This window comes from Artemia sp. Qi Xiang Cuo, chromosome 8 (genome assembly GCF_049724085.1).
Source record: "Artemia sp. Qi Xiang Cuo chromosome 8, ASM4972408v1, whole genome shotgun sequence".
In the NCBI taxonomy this organism is placed as follows: domain Eukaryota; kingdom Metazoa; phylum Arthropoda; class Branchiopoda; order Anostraca; family Artemiidae; genus Artemia; species Artemia sp. Qi Xiang Cuo.
The window spans coordinates 34791353-34804016 of NC_142801.1; the positions used below are offsets into that span (position 1 = coordinate 34791353).

Genomic DNA, 12664 nt, shown 5'->3' on the forward strand with positions numbered 1-12664 from the left:
GCTAAAAACTCTCAACTCTTAACTATAACTAAACTAAACTTCAGCAAAAACTCTAAGGTAAGAATCTAGGCTAAAAACTCTAAACTCTTAACTAAAACTAAACTAAACTACAACTTTAAATAAAACTCTAAGATATGACTCTAAGATAAAACTCTAAAATCTTAACTATAACTAAACTAAACTTTAACTCTAACGAAAACTCTAAGCTAAGACTCTAAGGTAAAACTCCAAACTATTTACTAAAACTAAATTAAAATAGAACTCTAACAAAAACTACGACTCTAAGCTAAAAACTACCAATTAATAACTAATACTATCGTAAAAATCAACTCTAACTAGCCTAAAGCTATGATCTAGGACTCTATGCCAGGACACTAATTTATTAACTAAAACTAAAGTAAACTAGAACTACAAAGAAAACACTAATCAAAGACTCTAATATAAAAAATCTCAAATATAAACAAAAAACAAACTAAAACTAGAAATCTAAATAAAGCACTAAGCTAATACTCCAAGCTAAAATTCTAAACTCTTAACTAAAACTAAGCTAAACTTCAACTCTAACTAAAACTCTAAGCTAAGACTCTGACGTAAAACTCCAAACTCTTAACTATAACTAAACTAAACTAGAAATCTAACAAAAACTCTAAGTTAAGACTCTAAGCTAAAAACTCTAAACTCTTAACTATTACTAAACTAAACTTCAACTCTAACTAAAGCTCTAATATAAGGCTATAAGATAAAACTCTTAACTAAAACTAAACTAAACTAGAACTTCAACAAAAACTCTAAGCTAAGACTCTAAGCTTAAAACTCTAAACTCTTAACTAAAACTAAACTAAACTAGAACTCTAAATAAAACTCTAAGCGAAGACTTTATGCTAAAACTCTTAACTAAAACTAAATCAAACTTCAACTCTAACTAAAACTCTAGGCTAAGACTCTGAGGTAAAACTCCCAACACTTAACTATAATTAAACTAAACTAGAACTCTAACAAAAACTCTAACCTAAAACTCTAAGGTAAAACTCTAAACTCTTAACTAAAACTAAACTAAACTAGAACTTCAACAAAAATTCTAAGCAAAGACTCTAAGCTAAGACTTTAGGCTAAAACTCTAAACTCCTAACCAAAACTTAACTGAACCTACAACTTTAACTAAAACTCTAAGCTATGACTTTAAGCTAAAAATCTAAATTCTTAACTATAAGTAAACTAAACTTCAACTCTAACTAATACTCTATGCTAAGACTCTAAGGTAAAACTCTAAAACTCTTAATTAAAACTAAACTAAACTAGAACTCTAACAAAAACTGTAAGCTAAGACTTTAGGATAAAACTATAAACTCTTAGCTATAACTAAACTAACATTCCAATATAACTAAACCTATAAGCGAAGGCTCAGGGCTAACACTCTAAACTCATAACTATGACTAAAGTAAACTACAACTCTAACAAATACTCTGACATAAGGTTCTATTTTAAAACTTTAAACTCTTAACTATAATTAAACTAAACTTCAACTCTAAATAAAACTAAGCTAAGACTCTAGGATAAAACTCTATGCCATGGTTTAAATAAAAAAAAACGAAAAAATTTTGGATAATTTCTAAGTCTAAAAACTTCAGTCCGAAAAAACTTACAAAAATTCAAAAAGGGAGGGAGGAAGGGAGGGGCTCGGGGGCCTTTGGGGGGCACGGGGGGACTTCGGGGACCCTAGGGGTTTTTTGGGGGCTCGGGGGGCCTTCGGGGGCCTTTGGGGGCTCGGGGGGCCTTTGGGGGCCGGGGGGTCTTTGGGGGCCGGGGGGCCTTTGGGGGTGCCGGGGGGCAATCATCTTAAAAGTAAAAGATTATTGCGAAAAAAAAACAACTAAAACTAAAAACTTTTCAACTGGAAATCTACCAAAAATTAAGCTTGAATGATCGACAGTTTTGAATTGAACCTTTAAACTTCACTCTGCGATGAAGTCTGTGTGCTATTTCTAACGGCAGTAATTGAGGGGAATGGACGTTCTTTCCCCCTTACTTTTTTGCTCCTGCCTAGGGTTTGAAAAACACCTTTTTTGGTCATTTCACTGGTAAAGATACTTTTTTCGTTTAAAAAAATGGGGGAAACAATTGAAAGTACACTTTATGGGAATGTGCTATGAAGTCAAATTTATTAAAAGCGATTAGGTATAAATATAAGCCTTTAAATGAGCCCCTAAACAGCTCTCTTTTCTTAGACTAACCTTCTAGTTTTGGCTAGTCAGTAGGTGATTTATAAAGCCGTGTCTTCATTATGGCCTTTTCAGGCGAAGTCGGCCGAGTAAAAACAGCTTTTTGCTCATCGAAAAACAAACGTTCCTGAAAAACATGTATTGTTTTGGGAAGTATGGATGATGAACTTTATGTTATAGACTGAAAGTTTTTCGTAGCTGTCAAGGTTGTTTGCAGTATTTTCTAGAGGTGTCTTATCTCCCCTAGATCGGTGATAATTAGAAATTCTATTAAAAATAAGTTTTCAACTGAAACTAAGGAGTGACATTAAAACTTAAAACGAACATACATTATTCCGTATAAATAAAAAAGATCATGGCAGTGTTGTTTCTACATTACATTTTAATCAAAAACGAACAAAGATTAATCTAAAAAAACAAAGTTTTTCTGAGGGAAGTAAAGAGCGAAGTTGAGACTTAAAACGAAAAAAAATTATTACTTCACAGCCTATCTAATATATATCACTATAACTAGTACAAATAAACCAACTAATTATGTTTCTCTATGTTTCTAGGATTATAGAAAACTAGGACTTTACTGAAAACACAAAAGTCAAGTATAAAAAACAAGAATATTGATTTAGGAGTCAAAAGTGAGTATTAGCCTGAAAACAAGAAACTAATCTTTAAAGTTTTTTATAGTCTTACACCAGTTGCAGATCAATAACTTTCAGTATACAGAAATATTGGATTGATTTATCAGGTAGCATTTTGGACTCCTATATTATTTTGTGTCTTCAGTAAAGCGCTAGTTTTCTATAATCCTACAAACACAGGGAAACATAATTAGTTGGTTTATTTGTACTATTTTTATTGACATATGTTAGTTAGGCTGTGAAGTAATAATTTTTGTTCGTTTTAAGTTTCAACTTCGTTCTTTACTTCCCTCGGAAAAACTTTGTTTTTTTAAATTAACCTTTTAAATAATCAAATCCTGAACTCACTGTTTTCATGTTCGGCCGGTCTTGGAATGTTTTTTACCAATCCTCAAACTCTTCAAGGCTATCTTCAAGGCTATTAAGTTTTATTACGAATAAACCTTAATGTTTATTAATAGCAGAACTATATTATTAGAAATTGCGTTTTCAGATGTCGCAGAATCTCAAGTGGTTGTCAAAAGATGCCGTCAATTCCTCAATGTTGGTTAATATATTATAGCTCATTAATCAGCAAGCGCAGATTTGTTATCAGCCAGTCGAAAGAGTTTGGCCTACAACAATGTCTAAGCGTACGAGGGGATAAAGGTTGTTGGGATGGGGGTTTTAAGCTCTGTACTTACGCCCTACAATCATGTAAATTTGAAATTTCTGCTTCACTGTAACCCTTAAAATGGGTTCTACAACTTTTAATTTGTGGTTAGTTGAGCCATATTCCTAGAGTTTAGGACCACCTGTTCTACAGGATGAGCCCAAAAAAAGAAAAGAAAAAAAAATACATGAGAGAAATATCGCTCATTAATGAGTCGACGCTCCTCAGTTGGCTATAACGTTAATAATAGCATTTCCATGTAGCCGAGTGTCTTGCATCGATTCTGCCAGTCTTCAATTTACATAAACAAGGTTAGCCATCTTACGATCATGAGGGTACCATGTTCACTTATGGGCTATTTTATGTCTTAATTACATTCTGGCAGTCTTCAATTTACATAAACAAGGTTAGCCATCTTACGATCATGAGGGTACTATGTTCACTTATGGGCTATTTTGTGTGTGAACTACAAATTGGTTATCACTAGAATATTATGCCCGAAGCAAACTATTGGCATATGTGTTTTTCTCCCCTACGCTAAATTAGTCTAAGCTAGGATACCATACTCGTACATCACTATCTGTAACAACTAGGGAATTAAACCCTCAAATTAAAATACCATGTTTCGACCATATTTCCGCATTCTTTATTTTTATTTGCAACTCTGTGTAAAATTTGTCTGAGTTACTAATGTACATGTCAATTAGATTTAAATTATCAACACCATCTCTGCCTCTTCCCCCTTAAAAACTTACAAGCTTCCTTATTCATCACGAGTCCTACTTCCTACCTATATGGCCACACTTCTTACCTGAATAAATAAATTTTGTATTGCCTCATTTCATCTCATCGATCTTGCGTAATGATTTTCCAAAGCTCCTAACAAATTCAGTTCAAAAACGTTTAAATTCGTTAGTCAAAATGTAAATACTGTAGCTCTTCACCGTCCTTCAGTCCCGCCTCGCAGGGCAAAAAATCTGTTTAAACGAAAAAAAAATTTTATTGAAGAAAATAAACGCTAATGAGTTAGCGTTTTGCTACCTCAATTGAGGTCCAAAAGAAAGGAAACCGTTTCAAAAAAAAAACGACAAAAACAATAATTTTCCTGGGCATGTTTCTTTCTTGGATTTCAATACACATTGGTTTTTTGAAAGTAAAATGGTAATATGGTATCTTGTAAATCTCATTATCTATCATCTCGAATAGACAACCCAACCACAGAAAAGGTGACAGCTTAGGATTTAGCCCACAGGTTCACGTGTTTCCTGAAAGTGAATGTGCGTGTAATAATACCCGTGAATCATCAATGGGAATTATTACTTCTTTGGGTATGTTTCTTCTGTTACATTATAGCATGCCCACACAAAGACGTAGGTTGGTTTTTCAGCGTTTAGAGGCATTTTTAGTTTTGCCCCTCCCCCTCTTAACAGGGTTACATCTTACATGAAATAAATGGTAAATATATTACCTAATCTGTGCCCCAATAAATGCAGCGTCTGAGGGCACGTGTACCTCCAGCTAAGCCACTGTGCCTACATACTTCTACTATTGTGTTTGGAAGGCATTATGTTTTTTTTTATATATATATATTTACATCCCGCCCTTTAAGCTGAAAACGGGACTGATTGATCTGAATAATTGTTCTATTGAAATTAATAATTTTTACGTAACTCTGATAAAGGTATATCAGCTTCGCCTCTCACAGAGACTATCTGTTTTGGCTTTACTCTTATTAGGTTCTCAAAGTTCCAAATTTTAGGGTAGTCTATAAAAAATGTGGAAATTTTTTGGACAAATAAGGTTTCTTTCAAATACTTGCTTCCTCTGCCCCCGTCGAAAATTTTTTGCACCCTAAAAAAAAAGAAAGAAGTTTCCTAGCTGCCTTGGCAGGATACACAAGAAGTGATTAGGTGATAACGAAGCTCCATTTCCTTCTTTAGTTTTTCTTTCTAAAAATAAAGTAGCCTATACATCGTATTCTCTTTTTTACTATGTTTCAGGTCATTAAAAAAAAACTCGACAAAAATACGAAAAATATAAAAAGGAGGTGATTTTTACAGTATTATAGGAAACTACATATGTACTATAGAACTATAGAAACAATTTACCCAATAGAAACTACTGGGAAAAGTGTTTACATGCCTAACTCCCAGCTACCTTTACAAAACCATGTCTAGGCTTCGATTTTGCATCTAATTGTCTTAAGGGAGAAGCACTCGTTTCCTCGAAGATATAATGCTACTCATTTAAGTCCTAGAAAAACGAGAAAATAATAATGGACAGATGGGATTGCCCACCCCCGCTTAGATTTTGAAATGCCTTTTTTTACAATTTCCATTAAAAAAAAAAAACTGAAAAAGAACAGAATAGCCTCTCTAAATTTGAAAAATACATTTTTGTCTCTACATTTTTGTGGGAAATTATGTCCCTGGGGTGTAACCTTTGATAATTGACTTTCACTAGCATACGATCAATTTTTCCCCTTGGAACTTCTGAAGTTATCTAAGTACTTTTTCGAGCTTTTCCAGTTTGTCTGGATATTTTTGTGTAGAACAATAGAAGCAGAAGGTATTTAGAACTTATTTTGTGCAGAAAAGAAAAAAAAAATGATTGAAAGGATTGTTTTCAAGTTAATTATTTTGAAGCCATAAATCTGACTAAATCCAGTAGTGAATTAATAAGACAACTTTGTTCTTCAGATCGGCAAACCCGCATTTAAGGCTCACTGCCAAACAACAAAAATCAAGCTGGCTTTAGTTCGTTTTTAGACCTTGACCAATCTAGTTATAGGAGTATTTGAATGGATATTCTTTCGTCAGAAGGGTTCTATTTCAGTCTTATTTTACAATGCACACTTCATCAAAGTGCACGACTTGTTTTGTAGTCTTTCGTGAAAGTTGTCCAAAAATTGTGCTTTGAGTGTGACCTTAAAAATTTCAGTGTAGCAGATATGGAATTCGGCTAAGAATGAATAATGGAGGAACTCGAACAGTAAATTTGGCGTTTCAGTTTTAGAAACTACCTTCCAATTATGTTATTACACATAAGTGACGGGTCTTTTGCATGTAAACTGGGAAATTACAATTGTGGATAAAATGAGTGCCAAATATTGTACATAAGGTTATTTTAAAAATGTTCATTGCAACAATGTACAATGAATTGAAAAAACAACGTGACAGACCCCTAGTAGCTCCTAAACCAACTAAGGAGGATGTGGGAATTGGAAATCAACAGTTGGTGTTTCCACATAGACCACCAAGGAAAAAATCTTCAAGATCAAATGTTTCAGATATGGGTAGGCGTTTAAGCATAAGCAGATAAATGACCTTGATTTTTTGGCGCATGATATGTTTTTAAATTTGATTGTGAAAGTCACCTAAAGGTCGATCAACCCGGTCTTTATTTTAATTATTAATGTACTTAACTTTAGTAGATTACCGTCAAATTTAGATTAGCAATCAAGGTATGTCAAAAGGTACTTCCGATAAAAATTACATAAGTTTGGTGCAAAATTCCTTTTCTGACCTAGGCCTAGTAACAATAACAACTTAAGAGTACTGTCGTTTAATTCCCCAATCAATATTCTTTCCAATATAATATTCGCTACCGTAATAACTGCGTCCCAGCCTCTCCCCATGCCTTGAATTTTTTTTTTTTAAATTGACATATGAGCCAACTCAAATAACAGTAATGCTGCAAGAAGACCATCATGGTTGCAGCAGTAGCTGCAACCTAATAAAGAGCAAACCACACACCATAGCCTAGTAACCAAAAGTTGAAAAAAGCGCTTTGAAAAAAACTGCATAATGAGTAAAAATTGCTATTTGACACTAATTCAGGAATGTTAACTGTCATTTTGGTTAGTCTTAAAAGTAAGGTGAATTCGAAAAAAAACTTCAAAAATAGGCGTGATAGATCGAAATGAAAAATGCACAATTCGAATCAGCATGGTCGAAAACCAGTAAATATTTTGTTGATTTTATTGACTTACGAATAAAATGAACATACCACTCGATGCCTTTTTTTTATGCTCTTTCCAGATATAATACACATAATCACTTTTGCCGCAAATGAATTTTATCCCCCACCCCTATATATACCAATTCAGGGTATATATTTGCACGTTAGGGGTGGGGGTAAAGTTAAACTTACCTCTCATTTGAGTCAGAAATAAATAAAAACTGATCAAGGAGAATCACTTTTTTGTATTGGTAGCGCTAATGTGTGTCCTTTTTTTCTATCTGGGCTATCGGATTACCATAACATCATAGAGATATTTAATGGCTCATTTAAAAGCTATTGCTCATACCTACGTGCTTTTTTATGAATTTCACCATCTGCATGTACCACATGGTACTACAAATGGCGCTTTTGGTCCCATTTCTCAAGTGGTGCTGCAAGCGGGTTACCAGAACATCGTATTGATAGCTCATATAAAAATTATTGTTCATATCTCCGTGCTTTCTATAAACTCCACCATCTGCAAGTGCCACACACGGGTGGATCTAGAGCAATATCTTGGAGGAGGCCCAATGTGACAACGATGCAAATAATTGACCAAATTCACAAATTTATTATAAAAAAAGAGTTAAAAAAGAAAAAACAAGGAAAGAGGGCGCCAGAAAAATCTGCGGATCCCCTGGATCCGCCACTGGTGCCACATGACCCAAAAAGGGTACTTTCGATGCCATGTCTCAATTGGAAAAGCTGGGGCTAGTGGGCAACCAGAACATAGTAAAGAGATGTTTAATAGCTCATTTAAAAGCTATTGTTCATATCTACGTGATTTTTTATCAATAACGCCATCTGTAAGTGCCCTAGTACTAAAACAGAACTTTTGGTGCCATTTCTCAAGTGGAAAAGCTTAGAATAATAACACAGTACCATGGTAATATTTATTGTCCCCTGGAGGTACCCTTCCTGTATACTCTCCCTCCGTTCCTTCTTTGTAAGTTTCGTAAATCGTCTGCTCACCAGCAGGCTAATGCAACATTAGCAAACCCTTGCCTTGAGGGTTGTGGGGGAGTGTCCTCCTCAAAAACATATTTTCTATCTGGAAATAAACTATGATGAACAAAATGGCTATCTCAAAATTTTGATAGTATGTGTTTGGGGAAATGAGGGGCGTGGGGGGCTAGTTGCCGTCCAATCACTTTCGACTATTGAAAAGGGCACAAGCCCTTTAAATTTCCACTCGAATGAGCCTTTTTTAAGTTTCTACGACAACACCTTCTATAAAACCCATATATGCCCCCAGGGCATAACTTAAAACCCTTGCCCTGGTTGTGGGGGAGTATCCTCCTCAAAACATATTTCCTATCTGGAAATCAACTACGCTGAACAAAATGGCTATCAAAATTTTGATTGGATGTGTTTGGGGGAATGATGAGCGGGGGGGGATAGTTGCTCTAGTGTATCTTAAAGGTACCGCAAGATCACGGTTGCCTTTCTTACGAAAATTTTACGTGAATGTGAGCAGCCCCCCTGAAAAATTCACTCCCTGGAAATAATTTTTTTTCATCATATATTCATCAAAAATGATGGACTTTTGCTCTATAGCTAAAAGGATCCTTAAAATTCCAATTCCATGGAGAATTTACCGGTAGGAAATGTGACCATACCTTCGCAGAGAGATGGTTAATGGTTCATTTTAAAGCTATTGCTCATATCTACGTGCTTTTTATAATTTCCACCATCGGCAAGTGCCCCATGACACTACAAATGACACTTTTGGTGCCATTTCTCAAGTGGTGGGGCTAGCGGGCTACCAGAACATCGTAGAGAGGTGTTTTATGGCTCATATGTAAGCTATTGCTCATATCTACCTGTTTTCTATAAATTCCACCTCCTGCAAGTGCCAAATGGTACTAAAAATGGCATTTTCCCTCCAATGGGTTTAACTGTTGATGGGGCCAGTAACGGTAGCATAATGGTAGCAACCATTATTTTTGGAGAATGTTGATAAGAGAACTGAATAGTGCCACCTTTTGCCTTTATGGTGTTTTCTTGTCAGTAGTCTTCATGCAGGATTATCGAAATAAGAGGGGGGGGGGAGAGAAATAACGTGAACAAACAACATCAGCAAATCTCTGGATATAGTCTGGGCCGACGTTCAGCCATGAGTGGTAGGGGCTGTGACGCATTCCTAATGTTAGCCAAAATTGTATTGGGAAGAGTGTTGAATGGGGACTCAAGTGGTATTACATTATAGCTGTTATTTTTTAGCTACTTCTGAAAAGGAGTCGTGAAAAATAAAAGAAAACAAGAAAAAAAGCAAAAAACAACTTGCTCCTGCGAAATATCACCTCATTGTAAAAGTATCATAGCTTATTAAAAAAAAAACAAATTTTGTTTTAGATCTATTGCTTAAGAAGTAATTTAGTTAAAACAAAGAAAAAAGAAAGCGATAAAAATATAAAAATTTCCAAGATTAGGCTAGTGATTCATAATTCTTGGAAGACTAGTTAAGGACAAAAAAGTACCTATAGCCTATATATCTACCAGCATACAAAAATAAATGAAGGCCATTTTTTTCTATTAGTAAAATTAGGTTTCTTTTTTCTGTCAAACATTTACACACCAATCGAAACAGAATAAAAACTGAAACGCTTTTGGGGGGTGACCAATATTGTCAAACTTATAAGCATTTTAATGTTTTACTGTCTGGTGGTATTGTTTGTCAAGCTTTTTTTTGTAACGGCAGATAGGAAATTGAAAACTGAAGTGTAAATATGGTGCTTACTTTTTGTGGTTGACCGAACTTCCCAGGGTTATAAGCAAGACCGTATTCTCGATTTTTTTTTTCGGGGGGCTTACAAAAAAAAAAATAATAAACAAATCAAAAATTTGCTTATATGCATTTATGTCAACTTTTTACGAGCCGGACAAAAATTCCGAGGGGGGGGGCTTGAATCCCCTAATCCCCTAACCCGACTGGATACGGCCTTGATTACAAGCCTTGGAAACTTTTGGAAAATGCTACATGTATGATATACCCCCTTACCTAATATTTTTCTAATATGTTTCTCTGGTGCTCAATCCTAATGACATATACCACAGTAAGATAAGAATTTAATATTTTAGAAAAAAATTGGGCTATATATTTGCAAATTAGGGAGGGGGGGGGGGGTAAAGTATAGTGGGTCTGCATTACTCATGTGTTAGGTATAATTACTCTGCATATTATGTAGTAAGAATTGTTTTATAACTCCACATTGTCCAAATACTGTATCACCCCCCCCCTATTGTGCAAATACATAGCCCAAATTATGTATTTTCTATCTATTCTGTCACTTCTCTTTGTCTTGTCTCACGCTAAGCTGAAAGAAACTAACTAAAAAAACCAGTTCTATAATTTGTCAATGAATGAACAACTTGAGCGGTAGGGGGTTTATCATACAAACACCTGGAATACGTCTATACCGTGCCTTCACGGCTGTATCGAGGGAAAGGGGGCAGGGGGGTTGAACCCCCCCCCCCCCCACCGAAATTATTATCCAACTCGTAAAAACGTAACCAAAATGAATATAAAGATATTTTTTGTACCCTTTTTAAAGTGTTTTTTGTACCCCCCCCCCCTGAGAAAAAATTCTTGATAAGGCCCTGCATGCCTTTTGCACTATAAACTTTTAAAATCTAATTTTATCTTCCGGAAACAACAAGCTTGACAAAACAACGTATCAATTAATTGAATAGTGCATAGCATTGATGTTCGAAAGGGATGAAAATGCAAAATTTTCAAATGCTCTTCTCTTAACTGTTTCCGGCTTGTCAGCCTCAAAATATGAATAGGATACTTTTTTAATAGTTTCTTCTGAATGTGAATAGAATATTTTTTTTGAATAGTTTCATTTAGTGTCTGTCGATTGATGTAAAACTTACTGGGTAGTAAAACTATTTCAATATTACCGAAACTAGCCAAAGAGTCTATCGAAAGAAAAGCATAAAAAACAACAAAGCATACACTATTTTGTCAAGAGTCAACAAGGGCTTGTTTTGGTGGGGGATTGGCATTATGTAGGAGCGGAGGCAGCTTTAAAATAATGCGACAAAATTGGCAAATTATACAGAAAAATTTAACAATTATATGGAATTCTTCCATAATGAGGGTTGGGGGGGAGTGGATCTAAAGCCCGTTCTGCCATAAAGCCCCCAGCTCTATGAGAGAATACCTTTGCCGAAGCATCTGTTTATGATCATAAGCTTTATCAGTACCTGGAGTCAAATGACCTTTTAGTGCGACCACCAATATAGATTCCGCAGGAAACGTTCAACGCCTGACTCGGCTTGAGCACCAGAAGTGGATAGAATTTCTAGCAAAGGGATACGACGTCGGGCTATTGCCATTCGATATTACTAAATATCGACAGGGTGGGGCTTCTTATTAAAGAAACTACGCGTATTGCGTCCGCGGACGTCCGTTAAAAATGATCAAAAGCTTTCTTTCTGATCGCTCACTGCGTGCTGTCCTCGACGTCGACGGGTTCAATTCCTGCGAATTTACAATCAAGGTAGGCGTACCCCTGCCTTCCCAGAGTGCGAAGCCTCAACCCATGCCTATCTACCCCTACAGACGGAACTTTTGAAAACTGAAAAGTAGTCCGATGCATGGATGGTTAATTTCAATACATCGAGAACAAAGAACCTACTGATCTCCCGACTGAAAGTGCCACGCAACGCATACACTTCAACTTCATCTTCACAAATTACGCCATAAAGAGGGTCGGTAATCTTTGTCTCCTGGGAATCAACTTCTCCATTGATTTTTCTTGGAAAATCCATTTTGATCGGGTGAGAAATCTCTGCGCAGGAAAGCTGAGGATCAGTCTTCGGTACAAAAGCCTTCTTCTGTCCAGCCTGTCCTTCCCACTTTACGAGTCTTACATCTGACCCATCGTAGATGCCCTCTGTATACTGGTGCTCTGAAAAAGTTGTTGGTACAACTTCAGAAGATTTAGAAAAGGGCTTATAGGTAGGTTCAGTGGTTATCCATGACTCTTGCCAGTCTATTAGTGAAATGTCTGATGTAGCGTCAGACATGTTTCTATATGTCGGTACAGGCTGTTTTCTACAAGTAGGCTACCTGAATTTACCACCTTCTGTAGAGCTCTTTGGTACCCCCCCCCCATTTTCCTAATGCAGACACTCAGCTCGGCCCA

At 35.8% G+C, this 12664-nt stretch overlaps 1 protein-coding gene across 1 annotated transcript in view; it reads left to right on the forward strand.

Moving 5' to 3' along the window:
• LOC148949351 (uncharacterized) overlaps positions 1–12664 on the forward strand; it is a 157279-nt gene that overhangs the window by 69564 nt on the left and 75051 nt on the right. The window lies entirely within an intron of this gene.